Consider the following 20,151-nt stretch of genomic DNA (forward strand, 5'->3'; position numbering starts at 1 on the left):
AGCTCAAGCTCTTGGCAGCTTCAATTTTCATTCATGATCACATTTCTGGTGTCCCAATTCATCATCCAAGTGCTTAAACATCACATGCAAGCCCTTAAACAATTTCGTCTACCTCTAATGAGCTAATCTAAAACCAGAATCTACCTCAGCTGGAAGCTTAGTTCGCGCGTCAAGCTGCTGCGATTTGTTTTTCCCCCTCGGCTCGCTGATGGGCTTGGGATTTGGTTGATTTGCTTGGCTGTTGCAGGCGGTGGAGTTGATGAAGAAAGTGATGGTTCTCGGTCCCCTTCACCAGCTCGCAGGTGAGACGAAGAAAACAACAAGCCTCTCTCTCTTTCCTTCAAGCCTACGGACAGAGACAGAAATGGAAGGCTCGGTTCTCTCTTTCTTTTCGCTCTTGGTTCGTGGCCGAGGAGAAAATGGTAGTGGGGTGTTGTGATGGAGGGGAGCTAGTGTAATGAAATGAATATTGTGGAGATGAGCCGGTAGTTTATAAGATGTAGTGCTGCAGTGGAGAAATGGATCCAGCGAGGATGAAGTGTTTAGATTGAAGCTTGCCCGAGGAGTTTCGATAGCTCTTGTTCCTTTTATTGTTCCTCTCCATCGTTAATATCAAGGCAGCCCGCAATGCTTCTTTAGTCGGTAGATTGATAGGTCCTAAGCTTCCCACTCAATCTATAGCCTATTGGTCGTATAATAGATTGGTTAATATGAAGGATTAGTTTAGCCTTTCGGCATTAACACATCCGAGTTACCAATCTGAAATTTTCTCCTTAAATCCCTTATTAGCTCCTAATCTTATTTCTATCTCCTTAACCTCACAATTCTTACACATTCGAATTTTTAGGAAATTGATTAAACGAGTAACGAAGCACTAAAATATGTTTAGTTAATCTATGAATTCGTATGTAATAATTTCCAATGGCGGAAATGGAGATAATACGGGCATGGTTAATTTTGAAATGGAGGAGGGCTGATTTAGTCTTTTAGCATCTTATTCGACCTTCCACTTAAGTCCTCATTCATAAGCTAATTCCAAAATTTTACTTCAAATATAATTTGAATGCCCAATAATATACTAATTTCGCAGAGGTTTGATTATCGAAGTTTTAACGTCCTAAGTATACTAAGTATACTTGTATCGATTTTGTCTAAAATTTATTAACTGCATTTTAATACTAAGGTTCCTATTAACCCTTAACATTATTAACAATTAAACTTAGCTATCGGAATTTAAAGAATTTATTTTAAGGCAATAATATTAATCTAACTCTAGGAATATTAATTTAGTATAACAAAACCAATTAATTGAATATTTGGCACAATTATATTATTTTTCACATAAATTATTATTATTTTTTGTTTTAATAACTCAAGAAAATAAAATAAATTCAAAATATATGTAATTTCTCGAATCGATTATTTACTCCAGTCGCGTATTTACTATTTTCACCTAACGAGCCTTCAGAAATTAAATTTCGAAACGAATCGCTTTAAAAATATAACTAAGCTATGGATACATTTAATTAGGCCTAAAAAGGTTAGAAAATAATAATCGGAGAAATCGGGTGAGTAAATACTTATTTGAGCCAATAAAATAAATAAAATAAGCAAAATTTTCGAGATCCTCGACAGAAACTGCCCAAGCTCAAGCTCTCGGCAGCTCCTCTCAAACAGATTTTCATATGACTTAAGCTATCATCTAACCACACGAATCCACATGCATCTATTAGTCAGCTTCAATTCACCCATAAACAACTCTCTAAGTTCAGGAAATTACCTTAGCTTCAAGCCTAAAAACACTACGACTCAGCAGCTGCCAAAATTTTCTTTCTCTCAGTGATCAGAAATTGCCGCTGCCAGCTTTCCTCTCCCTTGCCTCCAAACTTGCCGACTAGGATGAAAAGAAGCCTCGGTCCTCAAGAACCGTTCACCAGCTCACGGGTACAAGGATACAGCTCAGCAGCAGGTTTTCCTGTGTTTTTTTTTTTAGCTCAACGGACAGAAGAAAAGAAACAAGGCTCGGCTCGTTCTTCTCTCCTGCTCTCCAATCGACTGCTCACGCAGATTAAGGAAATGAAATGTGGAATGGAGGCTCGGCTCACCCTCTCTCGGTCGGTTAGTTTGCCAAGGCAGAAGGAGGATGCTTGGAAAATGAGAGTTCTGTGTGATGCTTTTAGTTGTGGTAATAGAGATGAGATATGTATTGAGGTATGTGAGTGGGTTGGGTCGGCAACCAGACCATGGAAGGTGCTGGAATGTGGTTCAGGCAGAAATGGAAGTGTTGGAAGCTACGTTTGCTCAGGAACTTTTTATTTTTCCGTCTGGCTGCATGGGGACTTGTAAATGGAAGAGGGCTATTTTGGTCTTATTCACAATTCATCCGAATTTCCAAATTAAGCCCTCACTTCTAAGAACTAAAACCAAAATTTTATCCCAAATGTAATTCGAATACCTACTAATATTCTACCCTTTGTAAAAATCTAAAATTTATCGAAATTCAACGTCCTAAAAATAATGATTAAAAGGATTTTGAACCTAAAGCATCATTAACTTAGTTCTAAATTAACGTTTTTACACAATAATATAACTTACCGAAAATCACAGAACCCAAAAATCAAGGACAAATAAAATAGCCTACATAAAAACAATCATTTAATATATCCAAAACAAGTCAAATAATACAATATTTTGCACAAATAAATTATTTGCAACCTAAAACAAAAATATATTTTATTATTATTAATTTTTTTTGCAACACTTTACTCAAGAGCAATTAATATAGAGTTCATTAAAGGTCAAAAAGGCAAATACAACATGCACATGTTATGTATTTATGTGTAATCTAATTTTTTTTCAAGGTTCTCACACATGGCACCAGTTTTGGCTCTACCAAATGAAAAGGACAGTTTCATTGTATATACTGATGCTTCGAGGGAAGGATTGGGTGTGTATTAATGTAAAATGAAAAAATGTGATTGCCTTTGCCACTAGGAAGTTAAAATTTCATGAGTAAAATTATCCGATCCATGATTTGGAATTAGTAGCTGTTACTTTGCCCTGAAAAAGTAGAGGTGTGACAGCCCCACCTCTCCCTAGGGCGAACCCTAGGGTATCAGCGGACTGCCTGCCCAGCTCTCGCCGGGGCTCAGTCGATCAAAGTACTAATAACTCAAATGAAGCGGACGAAACATCTTCCATGCAAGGGAGTGTAACCCAAAATAAAATATAATCACTTCACCAATTCTCCAAAAGCTTAGGATACATATAGCCAAAAGTCAACTTACATAACAAGAGTTGAACTTATAGGTTTAAGCTTACAGGAGTCAAAAGTAAGGTCTACTTAAGTAAAAGGTTACACTCTCAAATACAAGTCCAAAATAATGTAAAGCTAAGAAAGCTCTTGATCAAATCCATCCCCGATCTGTTAAGGAAAACAAAAGGAGTGGGGTGAGCTAACGCCCAGTGAGGTTCCAAGTAAAACGATTAAACACATAGCCAAATAAGGTCACAAAATAATCAAATAAACTCCGTACAGTAAGACAGTAATTTAATCACAGTTCAATTAAAGGATACGGGTGGCTTTCAAAAGCCAATAACCACTGGAGCTTGATCATAACTGGATCCGTTGACTCTCCGTTAACGTTTGTATTCATAAAATGCAAGTCCGTAGAACACCGCTTTCACCAATCTCCGTCCACCAATTAACCCCCTACCGGGCCCGCACGTCACAAACAGTAGTTTGGTAATACTCAAGTATTCCAGGAATCCAAGATTCCAAAGAAACAGAATCAAGTCGAGGATTTTACCACTGGTGGTGTTGGGCAACACAACAAGCAAGCTCAATGGCTATACTTCACCAGGGACCTCCAAACATCAGTCCCCAAGGTTTATCGGCCTTCTTGACCAAGCCCTTACTGGATCGATACAACCGACTCACCTAAGAGGTTGGGTACCCAAACAGTAGCAGTAGTTGATGGGATATCACCCAAACAACTCAAACACAGTCATGTATATAGCGAAATCTCATCTCATAATAACAGTATACAGAGGCTCATTGGAAAACAAGAGAGGTCGAGTGCGATAAAGTACACGCTCGCCTCCATTTTATCAAAACAGTATTTGGCTCCAACCGTCATAAATCAAGTATTTCAGATATTCAGATATTTCACATAACGGGTAGCAAGAAGTGGAACACTCACCAAAGATGTAGTGCCTTTACGGATCACGGTCAGGTATTACTCCTTGTGTGGAGTTCAACTCTACGATAAAACGTCATTTAAGAACTTGAAATCAATTAGGGTTCAAGTTTCTTTTAAAGAAAATCAAGTAATTGAAAGTCATTTGGGGAATATTCGTAAAACTCATGCTCGCTCTTAAAACTTTGAAACTTTGAAGCGATTAAACTTTGAAATTCCCATTTGAGTCGAAGAGAGGAGGAAAATGTGTTTCTATTAGTCGTTACTTTCATTTTTCCAAGGTTACAAGGTTTGGCCGAATTCTAACTTATATACCTCTATGAGCGAAGACTTGAATACCCTAGATGATTCGAGTTCAATTCGACCTCAAATCTTCGCTCAAACTACGAGTATACACGTCTCACCTTCGAGTGAAAATTTGGGCAGCATTCCCCTTTGTATTTAGCTATTTTCCAGCCATTTATGGCTTCATTATTTTTCTCAATTCAGCCCTAAAATCACACACAAATAATCTTACCACAATAGCCTTTCACTAGGCTCAATGTCATCCACACACAAGACAATTTTAGCATGTAAGCTTCACTTGGAAATTCAGAAATGGTGGCTAAAAGCTAAGTACAAGTCTTGACCGCTTTAATTAAGGTAACTTGTTAAAAGAGTAAAACTTTGAGGAAATGAGAGATACATTAGCGAGAGAAGTTCAATAGGGATATCTTTGATGTCAAGGAAGTGGAAAAATCAAGGTGAGAGGTTGGAAGTAGGCCGTCTGAGGTTTTAAAGTCAAGAAGCCCGTTTCTATGCTTCAGGAATCTACGGAGATGAATAGTAACAGTAAACTTTAAAAATTCGCAACTCGAGTTCCACAAATCAAACAATTATGAAAGTTATACTGTTGTAAAATAGATTTTTAGTATTATCACATCCCAGAAAACACTTTTCAAAGATTCAAATCACAAATAGGCCAAATATTCGATCCAAGTCAAAAATTCATTTTCCTGAAGAAACGGGACATTCAAGCAGGACAGCCTACTTTGAGGAGTCACGGAAAGCAGTACACATGGAGGAAAAATATGAAATTTTTACAGAACAAAGGCCCATGATTCTAGTTTCAAATGCCACTGACAGTACCTCAATCGGATTTTCCTACACCAAGATATAAGTATTTTACTGAGACTGGTCCGTGAAATCCAAAAATCTGAAAACTCATTTTTCACTTGTGAAAAACTCCTTTTTCTCTTTTAAAACCACAAGACTTTTATTCAAACCGTCCATACATTTAAGTATGACATTCATACCAGTAATTTTAACATAATTTAAGCGTCAAATTTCAATAGAAACCAAAGAAATATACATATATTCCAAGTTTAAAGTCTTGTAAGATGTTTAGACTAAGATTAAATCATTTTCTATCCAATATTCAAGGATTAAGGCAAATTGTGATACCCCAACTTTTAGGATCATCTTTTGTTTAGTCTCAAGGAGGATATTACGGTTTCTTTAGTTTATTTTTATTTTAAAACATTATTTTGTTTTAAAGAAGGAATTAAAGTTATTTCTTTGGGTTTGATTTAAAACCTTGTTTTATTTTAAAAGACTAGAAACCCTAAAAGTCTAATCAAAACCCTAGTTTCACTTGTGACTGATCGTTTTCTCAAATTTCTCATATTTTAACCGAAACCTTAAATTCAATTTATGGAATTGTAAAACCCCTCACGTTTTTCTTAAAAATGCCCTTTTATTTGGAAATTATTTATTTATTATGGCCCTACCCAATCACCCCACAATAAGTGTAAATGAATATAGAAGTAAGGGTTTTCGTTGTCCGTTTCCAAGTTATAGCGAATTAGGATTTTCACGTTTTTTCGTAGTGTGACTATTCGGTACGGAGGGAGGATCAAATTTGGTAGGTAAGAGTGACTTTTGGATGAGGAAATATTATATGATTAGAAGTGATAATAATAAGTTAGTGATTAGAAGTTAAAAACTCAAGTATATGCGATTTAAGGAAAAACGGCTCGGACCGACGGGTGTCGCGCGCTACCGATTGAACACACCACTTGATCCCTACTTTATTACCTTAATCTTCTCATTTTATTACAGCTAATTAACCCTCAAAATATCTCATACATCAGCCACAATTGTTGACTTTAAATACCAAGAGAGAGAAGGGAAAAAATGAATGGAATTGGTGGCGACAAGTGGCGGTATTTCATTGGTTGGTTGACTAACTAATTTACACCATATTTATCACCAAAAACCAACCTATTTCCTCCATTATTTCTGCATATCAGCCGTGAGTTGAGGGAGGAAAAACAAGAGAAAAGGAAACTTCAATCAATCTTGGTTTGAGCTTGAATGAGTGAAAACAAGAAAAAACTAAACCGATTAATCATTAGTTTGGAAGCTTGGGAAGCTTAAGGAGCTAAATTTTGCCAAGGGAAGTGAAGGATAACTCTTGAAAGCTCTTGTCTTGAGGTATAAGGCTAAAACCATGGCTTTGGTTCTTTTATTTTGGTTTAAGTTGTTATATAATACTTGTTTTGGTTGGATTAGTGATGATACAAGTTGTTATGATGATTTAAAGGTGATTTATGTGAGTTAGGGTTTGAGGTATTTGCTGCCTATCCTTCCTATATGGATGATATATGTTGTATTTAAGCTTATATAAGTGGTTGTGGTGATGATTGGAGCAAGAAATAAAAGAAAGGTTGCATTGAATCCCAAAATTCCAGGTTTCTGGAAAATTTCAGCTCTATTCTGTCCGATTTTATTGCACCATGTTATAGGATGAATTAGGCTTGGTATAAAACATGAAAATTGTAGAGAATGGCATTTTATAGGTGCCTACAAAATTTCAACTCAATCGGAGCAACGTAATCTGTGAAAAGACCAGAATACCCTCACTATTTTAGGATGTTTCCAGTGTTCCGTTTTAGTCAGTTCATCCAGTTTATCATGTTTATTCACTAGGATCCGTGCTGATTTAGCCAATTTCCAAAACATGAAAGTTTTAGTACTCTGGCTTAGCTTTTAAACGCCTCAAAGAACACCTTAAACGGACCTTGGTAACCTGAGATATGACGTTCTAGTGCAGTGCGGTTAATTAGCAGTATAGTTGGAAGTTGGTTCTGTGAATTGGGAATTTGGCTGGGTTACACTAGAAATTTGACTAAGTGATCTTCATAAAAGTTGTAGTACCTCGTCTTAGCTTCGAAATGGTATAACGTGCATCCAAATCCGAGTCCCATAGCTTCAGTTATGACCAAAACAAGATCAATTGTCAGAACTGCCTGCGCATTGGACAGTTTTGACAAGAATATTTGGACCCATTTTCCTCCATGCTCTGTATTGATTCAGCTTTTGGTCCAAACATAAAAGTTATAGCCTTATTTCTTAGCTTTCTAACGCCTTTGGAATATCTTGATTCCGATTTCTGAGCCGTGAGTTACGGTCTTTCAAACAGGGCCTGTTTGGTAACCCGAAATGAAATAGCTGAAACTATTTTGTGCATTTTTGACCAATACCTATTGAGATCTGGGTTGATATATCTAAATAAAAGTTGTAGCCCTTCCTCATAGCTTCGAAATGGTGTCTCACCCACCTTGATCTGATATTCTTAGCCTAACTTTTGATCAAAACGGCTTGAGATGGCGGTTTTGGCCGTTTCCGTTTGCCGTTCTGCGCGCGCCTGTGTCCATTTCGCCATTTCCGCACTTGCATGTACCGATTTTGCCCTTTTGCTTGTTTTGGGTATGTTAGTGGCCGTTTGTGATATAATGAGATGCAATCTTCTATTTCAGACCGTGGTGAGTTAGGCGGAACTGGTGGGGCCTACTAGCTAACACGCACGAAGTGATTTCTGCTCTTGTACTACTTTTGTGTATTGAGTAAGTATTCAGGCCATTCTTACGTGTTATTTGCTGATGTGTTTTGATATGTATGAAAATGGTACGATAGGCGAGGGTGTACTTTATCGCACTCGACCTAAACCCTAATTTGCACACGTATTTGTACATGGCATATGTATATGAACCATTTTGGAACTAAAACCCTCGAGCTTGTAGCTCGGGGTGACTTTTGGGTAATTTTGTGAAGTTTGTGAGTTTGAGGTCGATCTCAAGACCTAGATGGACTATTCGAGCCGGTTAGGGCTTGGTCAAAGTCAGTCCAGCCTAGTCTGAGGTCACCAAGTTTGTGAATCCGGTTCACCGAGCATGTGAACCAAGTTTGTGAATCGAGCTTGTGAACCAAGCTCAATTTTGTTCGCTCAAGCAAGTTTGTGAGGTGACTGGCCAGTGAGGGTGATAAGGTGTTAGGTGGGAGTACAAGTGGAGTTCTACGGACTTTGTTTATGGTCGACGGAGTGTCGGCAGGAGGTCACACATGGCAAACGACTTGGCTTTGGAGCCAACCTGTATCCTTCCCCTGTATTGTTACTTTTGCAATTGACTTGACACTTTTGTGAAATAGTTGTATATCTAAATGTGACATTTACGATTTTTCCCCTGTTTACTTACTAAGCATATAGCTTACCCCATTCCATTTGTTTTCCTTAGCAGGGGGCCGACGCGGGGATCGCTCGGGAAGGTGTTTAGTCTTTTGATTAGAGAATAGTTGAACTTATCCTTGTTATAAGTTGACTAGTAAGATGTATATAGTTATCGTGGTGGTTGTAGTTATCAGCTTTTTCTAGGGTTTACTTTCTGGTACTCGTGGTATGCATGCCTTGATGTACTAGGTTGTGCAACTGTTGAAGATGTAATCGTTCAGACAGAATTTTCTTTCGGCGTGAACTTTATTTTCTTACGTTTTGAGTGAGTGAGTCCCGGCGAGAGTTGGGCAGGCGACCCGCCGAACCCTGGGGCACGCCCTAGGGAGAAGTGGGGCCGTCACACAAATGAACTCTTCATTTGTTCCATTTAAGCTAAACCAGATTCTAAGTTGTTTGTAGTTTGGGTTTTGTTCCACTACACCAGCCCCTCACATTAATAGTCTTTAAAAATAGTAATGAACACAATATTACATCATTAGAAGCCATTTTATGTATATAACTATCGTAATTTTTCACTCAATCGCGTTAGTTTAACCCTACTCGTGGAACTAGGTATATCCATGAAATTTGAGAACAATCATAGCTATCATTTATGAAAGCTTACAAGATTGGAAATTAGAAGAAATGTTAGTTAAAATTTGGTTTCCTCACGGCATCATCAAAGCTGCATGCATGTGAAACAAAAGGAAAGGCAACGAGGAAGTCAGCTTTGCCATCCTCTGGTATTTCAATCATAACTAGAGCTATGCTTATCAGATTGAGGCAAACATTATAGCGTTTCTAAGCTAAGATATAGACCTATATTTCTTATGAAGACACCAACACCCAGTTCTCATATTTTCAGGGTCAAAAATGGCCGGACAGAAACACATCCTGCTTCACTCTCTCGGACAGCAACCACAAAATTAATCCAGTGTCGTTACTTCAACTTTTGTCAAAAACTCTATTCTTTCACTTGCTTCAAGCTCTAAATACTTAAGGTATATTCAGTCCAGCATATACAAGATGAGTAACTCATAATTTCAGCATGTTGTTCGGCCAAAATCACACACAAAATCTGTCATCAGTTGTTGCATCATTCAACGAAGTTTTCCAGCAGTATAACAGTTCAACTTTGATGTTTTCTCAAATATTTCCTTTCAGGTTCATGCTCCAACTAGAAGTATAAAACATATCTTATCAAGCTACAACGTAGCCTTAAACAGAACATATGAGGTTTACAACTAAAATTCGAAGGAAGATTGATTAAAAGTCCTTTTCTCTCTCTCTCGGCCTTCCTAGCAGGTTCCATCAGCTTTAATCAGAATTTCGCCATTAGTTTTTCTATTATGCTCTCAAATCTAACTTGCAATCATATTAAACATTAGACAGATCATAATACGTGAGTTCCCGTCACAATTTAGCAAACCTTTTAGAGAAATAACCAAAATTACAGCCTTACCCTCTCGATTTGCTGTGCAGAAAATTCCAGCTTTTGAGATTGCTTTAAAGTCAATCTTTTCTTGCTTTTAGCTCCTCAAATAACACATGGATGACTGGATTAGGAAGATGGCAGTTATGTGAAGTGAGTTTTTGACTAAACTAACAAAATTTTCTAGAGATAAAGCTGGAAATTTCCAGCTTCATCTTATTGATCCTTCATGTAGGTCCAAACAGAAATTCAGCTAAGTTTCTTCATATTTTACACTCATTCCACTTGAGTTCAGGTTAAGTACTGCACCAAGTTCAAGATATGTATACTATGGAATATATATAATGCATGAAGACATAATCTAACACATTTTGAAGGAGAAATGACTCAAAAATTGCAGCTTTTTATCATCGGGTGGCATGCAATAACTTTGAACAGAATTTTCCAGCTTTGAAGAATCAGTGAATTCCTTCCTTTCTCAGTTCTAGTTCATCCCAAGGAATTATTAACCAGGCATAGCAGGAAAATGAAGAAGAGCTTAATTAATTACCTATTGTCTCTTCACGGTTTAGACTGGAACAAGATTTCTGGTTTTCTTTTGTTTCCCTCTCTCGATTCCTTGGTTAAATGAGCTGGAGTTTCTCTTGTTTCTTGGCTGGTGTTCATGGTTGGAGAAGGTAAGAGAGGTCTTTGTTTTTCCTTCTTGTTGTTTCTCGATTTTAGGCAACAGGGGAAGTGAATGGAAACCTCTCGGTCACCGCCCAACTAGTGCACAAATGAATTTCTTAGCTCCTCTCATTCGGTCATCACCTCACGTAGCAAATAAATGGGCAGCTGTCTTAACAGGTACCGCACAATCTAGAAGCCAATTCCTATTGGTTTTCTCCCTTCCACCGCTTGGACTTAGCAGATAATTTCTCTTTATTGTCTCTCTTTCGGTCACTACTTATTCAGCAAATTTGGTGATGCATTCCTTCTTGGCAGCTGTCTCAACTCACCGCCCCAATCTCAGTTAATTTCTACACTTCACCGCTTAGACAAGTAGATGGTTGCTGGCTTCTATTCGATTCCTATCAATTACATTTTTATTCCTCTCTCGGTTTTGGTCTTCTGAATTCTGATAGCTTATGCCTTGGCCACCTGGTAGTTAGTCTAAAATTTAAGGTTAGTTTGGTCTTTTAATTGTAGCTTATTTGCTCACTATGGCCTGATTTATTTATTTATTTTTTTTATGAATTCATGCATGGACTCGTAACTTCATTTGTATTTTCGTGGAAAAATTTTGACACCTTTAGCTCTAAGAAAAATTATTAGACATGTACCGATTGAACTTCTAGTATAGTTTACGTGTCTAGTTGTATTTGTTTGCAAATAACATAAAGTACAATATGCATGCCATATATGTATTTATTTCATAAAATTTTTCTATACTATCCTAGAATCTTTTCTAAATTCTCAATTCTATAGAGATTCAATTAGGCCGTTAATTTAATCATTTATTCGTTATGCATAATATTCCCAATATCAAAGTAAATAAATGGAATAAATTCAGGGCATCCATAAATTTTTTTTTTCCGGGTCTTCACAAGAGGCATTACTTATATGGGATAACTTTCAAGATCTATACGGATCATAAGAATTTTAAGTATTTATTTTTTCAAAAAGAAATAAATATGAGGTAGCATCGATGAATGGAATTTTTGAAAGATTATGATTGTATTATTAACTACTATCCTAGGAAAGCCAATGTAGTGGCAGATGCCGTAAGTCGATAAACTCAAGTGGCTGGGTTAATAATTAAAGAATGAAATATGTTAGAAAAGGTTAGTGAGTGGAATTCTCATCTTCAACACCAGAAGGTGATTTTCGAAATTATTACGATATAATTCACTATACTAGATCGAATAAAAAAATCTCAGAAAAAAATTTTGTGGTACAGAAGTGGATGAAAAAGGTACAAAGAGGGGAATTACCTGATTTCAATTTGAATTCTGCGAGAATTTTGAGATATCGGAACCGAGTAATTATGTCAAAAGATGAAATATTGAAAAATGAGATTTTGGAGAAAGCTCACCGATCTAAATATATGGTCCATCCGAGTAGTAGTAAAATGTATCAAGATTTAAAAGGGTTATATTAGTGGGATAACATGAAAAAGGAAATTGCTCAGTACATTCAAACCTGTCTCACCTATCAATAAGTTAAAATCGAACATAAAAATCCCTCAACCTTGTTACAATTTCTCGAAATACCTGAATAAAAGTGGGAACACATTACGATGAATTTGTCTCAAGTCTGCCACAGACGTAGAGAGGCCATGACGTCGTTTGGATAATCGTTGATCGGTTAACCAAATCGGCTCATTTCTTACCAGTGAACATGAAATATTCCATGGAAAAGTTGGTTCAACTGTACATGGATGAGATTGTGAGGTTGCATGGAGTACCCGTAAGTATAGCCTCAAACAAGGATCCCCGATTCGTATCTCGATTTTGACAAAAATTGTAAAAAGTTTTAGGGACAAAACTAAATCTCAATACTACAAACCACCCTCAGACAGATAGATAATCCGAAAAAATCATTCAAACTCTTGAAAATATATTAAGGACATGCATTATGAATTTTGGAGGTAGCTGGGGCCAACACATGACATTAGTCGAATTCGCTTATAACAACAGTTATCATTCGTCTATTCAAATGGCACCATACGAAATTATCTATGGAAGAAAGTGTCGATCACTATTTTATTGAGATGAAGTAGGAGAAACGAAGATTTTAGATCCAACGACAGTGCCATAGATGAAGGATGCACATGAAAAGGTCAAGTTAATACGTCAAAGACTCCAAACAGCCCAAAGTCAGCAAAAGAGTTATGCAGATAATCGCAGGAAGGATTTGAAATTCAAAATTGAAAATCTCGTGTTTCTTAGGGTCACTTCGTTGCGAAGTGTCATGGTGGGTAAAGGAAAGAAGTTTCAACCAAGATTTGTGGGACCCTTTAAAATCCTTCAACGAATCAAAAAAGTGGCATATCGGCTTGAATTATCACCAAATTCATCCAAAATTCATGATGTATTTCATGTTTCAATACTAAATAAGTATCATCTTGATCCGACTCATATCTTACAGTCAGAAGAAATTGAAATAGATGAGTCTCTAACCTATGAGGAGAAACCTGTGTAGTTGCTCGATCGAAAGATTAAAAAATTAAGAAATAAGCAAATTCTCTTGATGAAGATCCTATGGAGAAACCATGGTGTAGAAGAGACAACCTGGAAAGTGGAGGAAGAAATGCAAAAGAAATACCCTGTTTGTTAATCGAGATGAGAATTTTGAAGACGAAATTCTTTAAGAGGGAGAGAGTGTGAGGACCCGAAATTTATTTTATTTTATTTTATTTCTTTGAATACATTTTCTTTAATTTACTTTATTTGCTTAATTTCCTAGATATTTTTATAAGAGAGTTAAGATTTTTAATAATTTTTCTTGCATAAGTTAGTGCATGTTAAGTTCGTAATGCATTATGGAAGTAGGACCCACTAATGAGGTGTGTGCAATAATTTTTTGAAGATTAAGAGGAGTTTTGTGCAAACAGATATTATTTTATAAGGTGTTAAGGAATAATTAGAAGTTGATTAGATATTTTAGTATTTGGAAGACAATTAGATGAGAATTAACCTTGGAATGCCATTTGTCAACAAAGCCATGGAGTTTTGACTTGGACCAAGACCATTCTTAGCCTTTAAAAAAAATATTTGACCAAAAAACCCTTCATCTTTCTTCTTCTTTGGCCGATCCTCTTGAGTGAGAAAAGAGAGAAAGAAACTTCAACTTCAACCTTAAATCTTGAATCTTACTTGAATCCTTGAGTTTTCACTTTAAACTTACAATCCAAACCATAAAAAGTGATATTTACGAAGGATTAAGGATTTTGATGGAAAGATATGGGAGGAAGAAGCTCTTGGGTTGCATTTCTTCATAGGGTTTCGAGGTAACCATGTTTAGAAACCATCTTTTCTCATTTCTTCATAGGGTTTCGAGGTAACCATGTCTAAAAACCATCTCTTCTCTTTTAACTTGCATATGAGTAGATTTAAGATTTGATTTTGGTAGATTTCATGAAAACTTTCACAGTTTGTGTGGTGCTTTGAAAATTTCAGCTTTGAGTGAAAAATTTTAGTTTTGATATGTTGATTTGAGCTTGGTATGATCTAGTAGTTTTGCCATGTGAATTTTCTAGCTTTTATATGTTACTTTGGTTTCATTATAGAAATTTTTAGCTTGTAGAGGTGAATTTCAACTTAGAGTTAATATTTTCCAGCTTTATTATTGTTGTTTTTGAGTTAGATAATTGTCTATTTTGGGTGGTTTTGTGCCCTTAAACAAGTGATCTTTATAGCCTATGACTTGTGATCTTGATTGAGGATGATTTGGCATAAAAATAAGTGTTGAGTTTGGAAGGGAAAGTTAAGGAAATAAGAGAAGGTGCGCCTGAAATTTTTGTTACTTTCTTTCTTGTGATATGAGTGACGATAGAGGTGTAATTTTGGGTTAGTTTGGATTTAGATTACTTATAGTTGCTTGAGTCCACCTTGGTAGTGGCATATAAGCTGAAATTTTTGTCAAAAATCACGTGTAAAACAAGAGAAAAGTAATGGTTTCTTCTAGCATGCTTTCTAGTTTCGTTTGTCCAACTTTAAACTCGAAGTTGGTTATTTTTCTTCTAAAAGTTGTGTATAACTTATGTATATTTTGCTAAGTTTCATAAGTTTTAAATATCTATTTTTTCCTTTTTTGGTCTCTTACATCTTTTGAGTCTAAGTGTTTTCCTTTTTATACTAATAACTTACTTGAATCATAACCCTAGTATGCACTTGGATATTCTTCGATTGGCACTTTCAAGTTTGTTTTTGAATTTTGTATTTTGAGAGGCCAAACTTGGATAGGCGTATGGCTCATAGTTGAGTCTAAAGTATGCAGTTCATTAACCTAAGATTTGAATGGTCGGACCATGACATCTTGTCATGATTACTTTTAGGGTTTGACGGTGGCAACAAGCACAACCCGGGGTCGAACGGTTAGCATTATTCTACTTTGAAATGGTGAGTATACCACTTGCTTGACTTGATGTTTAAGTGAACTACTTGTGGCTGGAAATGTATGATTTGTATGATTGTGACTTGGTTTAATCTGAACTGGACGGGTGTGCACTTTATCACACTCGATTCCACTTGACTGTTTGACTGGTCTACTGGTCATTTGAAATTTGTTACTTGTGCGTGAATTTGATGTCATTTGGAGCCAATATCCAACGACCTTACTGTGAAATTTGATATCAAACCTAATCGGTAGTTAATTGAATCGAATTAGCAAGAGCTTGTTCGAGATAGATTGACGAACCATGAGGAAACTATCACTGATTTACTGAATACTGGATTCTTCTGATATTTGGTATACTTGAGTATTACCACCACTGTTTCTATTTGGTGTACGGGTCTGGTAAACGGTATGTTTGGTGGACGGAAACTGGTGTAAAGTAGGGATCTACGGTCAATGTTTTTGCTTCTCTAAACATTAACGGAGTGTAAACGGGCTTGAATCAAGCCAATGCGACTGAAAATTTGGCTCTTGAGAGTTATCTGTATCCTTTTACTTGAAGCAATTTTATGTTAGTTGTGGTGTTTACTTTTCTTCCTAATTGATGCTTATATGTGATAGATTAAAGTTTGAACTATGTGATTTTTCGACTATGTGACCCTGTGGTATCTCAGTGGATGAAAGCTCGCTCTGTTACCTTTGTTTTCCTTACAGGGGTATGAAGTCTTGGGAACGTAATTTTTTGGGAAGAGTTGAGCTAGTTATATCTTTTAGACATTTTGTTTAAACTCCTTTGTATTAGTAAATCTTACATGATTTGTATAAGATTGAACATTTTGGTTTGTACTTTAAGTTTGAATCGTTAGTGACTCTATTGTATATAGTTCCGGGTTGATGATTTGAAGTTAATTGTGCGTTCTAGTACTTTCTATGAATTTTTGGATTAGTTAGTCCTGACGAGAGTTGGACAAGTAGTCCGCTAACCCTTGGGGTATGCCCTAAGAGAAGGTGGGGCTGTCACACCAATCACAGGTCTACACATTTTGAATCCTTCTTGTAATGCACCCAAACAACAGTACAGCCTCATGAACCTAGGATTCGAACCTGGATCTCAAAATGGAGTCAACTCAACTACCATGGTAGAATTAGTGTGAGTCTTCTTAATTTCCTCACAATATTCCCATATATGCTTATACTATTCAACTGCACAACCTTTGATTTTGTTAACAGCTATACCTCTAGCATTTCTAGCTATTGTTTTTTATATTTGTATCTTATACTCCTCATGCACTGTCTACCTCAAAGAATGGACTAGAATGTTCATATTGGCCCTAATTCTATCCTCGTATCTCTCAGCAACCCATTTAGCAGTCATCATTTTGTTTTTTCAGGCATGACTGCAGTTTTTATGTACATCATAGAGGGTCTTAGTGACCAAATCATTCAGCCCAAGTGCTTTCTCTTGAGAAGCATAACACTTCCAGTTGCATGGATCATTGCACCTTATCCTTACTCTAAGTCTTCATTAGTGTAGTACCAAACAGGTCTGCCATTAGCAATAGAATAATTCTGGATTGCAGCCTTGAACTCAGCTGATGATGCAAATTGCATCCCAACCTAGAAATGTGGATTTCTCATGTCCTTTTCAGCATTGAAGTCAACATATTTGATTCCTTTCTGCACTTCATCATCTTCATCAGATTAACCATCAGTGCTCTGCAGATCATTCTCCATCATGTTGTCATGCAACACATCTTCATCATCAGCTTCTTCCATTTGTTTAGCAGATGCCTGTGATGTATTCTAAGCAGCCTATGATGATGTGTTATGGTCAGCTTGTACCGATGATGTCTTCTCCCCTCTTGCTGACCACTTTCTTTTCTCTCTTGTTGTTTTTCTAGCATACTTTTTCTTGGCTCTCTTACTACTACTAGATGCTCCATCAGTTGCCTTTGATTGTTTTTCAGCTTGGACATCATGTTGACCACCTCCATGTGTACCAGTTTCCAGGCCTTAGATCCTGAATCTCATGGAGTGTAGATTCAATAGTTCTCCTCATAACAGGAGGGGGAATTTCAACTGTGGGAGTTGGTTTCTCACTCTCAAGCATCTGATCATCTTTGCAAAACTCTTCTCATCAGTGAAATGCTCCCCTTCCGAGCTGCTGCCATCTTTATCATCTTCTTCAACTTCCCTTGCATTCACATCAGTTTTATCTCCTAAAGTCCCACTCTTTACACCAGTCCCACTAGCTTCTCCCTCAATGACAACACTTACTCTTACACCTTCACCACTACTTGTACCTCCCATTGTTGGTCCAGGGACGGTCATACTTGCACTAACAAAAGAGCTACCAAAATATTTTTTCTAATGATCAATTGTTGATCAGGTTCTACAACTCCACTGCCATGTTCATCTACACTACACTGCCATGTTCATCAATTTCTTCAATTACAACCCCTGTTTTTTTCTTACTACCTAATAGTGAGGAATTTGACTGGATTTCAAGAATTTCATGTAAAGGCCTATGGTCACAATAAACATCTATTAGTTTGTGTTCATACACCCATTTGCACATTGCATTTATATCTGTATCTCCTAGTAACTCTCTTAATCCCTTATTCAAATCACTCCCAGGTTCTAAGTAATAGTAGAGCATTGAACCGTGATGTCCTAATTCCTCAACCATGGAATTTATCTCATGGACAAACATTCTCTCCACATTACACACATTAATATAATCTATTTCACCACCAATATATGTTTTATACTAATGCCCACTAAATCTACCACTGTGAAACATTCTAATACTGAATAGTTCAGAATTAGGCACTGCAATGAAATGGGAAAAAAAGGAATCACTTCATTTGAAAAAACAAGGCTGAAAAAAACACTTGTTGATGTAATATAGTTCAAAATTTCCGGCACTTGGATGAAAATCCTAACATTTAAACCCCACAATACTGCTACATATTCACAACCCATAAGTAAGCACCTTCGATTTCAGAGACAAACTTGAGTAATACACCCATTACATTTAGGTTAAACTATAATTTCAGTTCATTTACATGATTTTTCACAAAAAAAAAAAACTTACTGTAAATTTCATATGGATCAATGTCGACGTCTCTTCGCTTGATGCTCTAACCCATAGATTCACCACAATTTTCCCTTCTCTACGATCTTGAAAACCCTAAGCTTGAGCTCCCAGGTTATTTACAACAATTTTGAGAATGAAAGTTAGTTTAATGGGCTGCACTTCTTTTTTTTCTTTTCAATCGATGGGTTTATGTAAGTGAACGGTCAGTAAATTGCTGGATAAAATTGCCCCTGCGCTCTACCACGTGTAATGCTCACTTCAGAAATTAAGAGCAATTACCGACGAAATAGTTACGGATTTACTGATTAAGTTGTTTGTAAGGCCCAAAGACAACCTAAGAGGGGGGGTGAATTAGGTTGATTAAAATCTTAATCAAATTTATGCAATTTTTACTTAATAAAAATTTACCTTCTTTTCTAGTAATGATCAATCAAGTAGATTAGAAGAAGAGAGCAATATTGATTAGAAAAACAAGTATAGATAAGCAATGAGAATTTTATTAAACAAAAAGAATAAGATAGAATATCAAACCGATTGTCTACCAAGCTTTCCTCAAACTTGAAGACCAATCACTAGGTTGAGCAACTTCTCTTTGATGAAAGATGATCAACTAGATGTACAATGGAGGGAGCACTTCCTCCTTGCCCTAAGCCTCACTTAGTCAAGCTAAGAAGTTTTACAATCACTCAGATAACCCTCAACAAAGCTACACTAATGAAACTTTCAACCACAAAAGAAATGCTCACAAGAAATTCACACCGCTTGGAGAACAAATCTAGCTTTGGAGACTATTTTCTAGCTAAAATATCTCTTGAGATCTTGTAAACAAAGTGTGCAAAAGTCCTTGTCTTGTTCTGAATCATTTGTATTTGAAGGGGAACTAAAATGGACTTCATTAATGCTTCCAACGGATAGAAGGCAGATGAAGAGTCAGCTAGCCGTTGGGGATGTCGGACGTCCGACAGCTTAGTCATCGTCCGATCCCATCGTCCGAAAATCAGTCAAATTGTTGTTCGGACGTCCGATGGGATTTTATCGTCCGAGCTTCTGTGTCCGAACGTCGTCCAGAGAGTTATCAAAGCTTTGTGGAATTTTTAGGACGTCCGATGAGATTGATATGCGTCCGAAGCATGCGTCCGATCCTTCAGGACGTCCGATGCTTCCTTACTAGCGTCCGACAGAGTTTCCTTCTTGATGTTCTTCATCCTTTCGGACGTCCGACAGATTCCTTCGGACGTCCGATATGAGTGTCCTGTTTTTGCTTCTTCTTTTGGTTGATTTTCATTTCTTGACATATTCGTACCTGATTCTTTGATAGGCAAAAAACACTTATATTTGAAGAGAGTTAGATAAACATTTCAAAGTACATTGTGATCATCAAAACCAAGAATAACATTGTTTAGTGGCCAATTATTGATGACAAATAGTTAGATGGCCAAAACATGATCTTGACAATAATTTAGTGGCCGCTAAGGTTTTTTGCTCTAATATTTATCATTGTTATTAAATCTGGCCTGGCTCGGCCCAACTCGACAGTTTAACTGATCAACCTGGTAAACTGCCCATGAAACTAGGCTGGGTGGTAATTGGATCGTTTGAGCAATAGACCCGTTGAATCGTCAATGGACCGGCAGTTCAACTTGTCAATCTAGTGAACCGACTACTTTTGTAAGGAACTCAGGTTGTTGTGTGAAAAATTTTTAGAAGATGTTGAAGTGATGATATTGAACATGGGACCTCACATATAAGGATGGCAATGGGGGCGGGTACCGCGGGGGGCTAATAGGGCGGG

The 20,151-nt window shown here is 36.9% G+C and overlaps 1 long non-coding RNA gene across 1 annotated transcript; it reads right to left on the minus strand.

Annotated features, from left to right (window-relative positions):
- Positions 1 to 3,389: 3,389 nt before the first annotated feature.
- LOC113772384 lies at positions 3,390 to 10,869 on the minus strand. Its single transcript, XR_003468533.1, has 3 exons — positions 10,713 to 10,869; positions 4,203 to 4,262; positions 3,390 to 3,424 (listed from the first exon to the last, which is right to left on the minus strand). It is a non-coding gene; the product is annotated as an uncharacterized LOC113772384 (long non-coding RNA).
- Between the last annotated feature and the right edge of the window lie 9,282 nt (positions 10,870 to 20,151).

Source organism: Coffea eugenioides, chromosome 5 (assembly GCF_003713205.1).
Source record: "Coffea eugenioides isolate CCC68of chromosome 5, Ceug_1.0, whole genome shotgun sequence".
Lineage (NCBI taxonomy): Eukaryota > Viridiplantae > Streptophyta > Magnoliopsida > Gentianales > Rubiaceae > Coffea > Coffea eugenioides.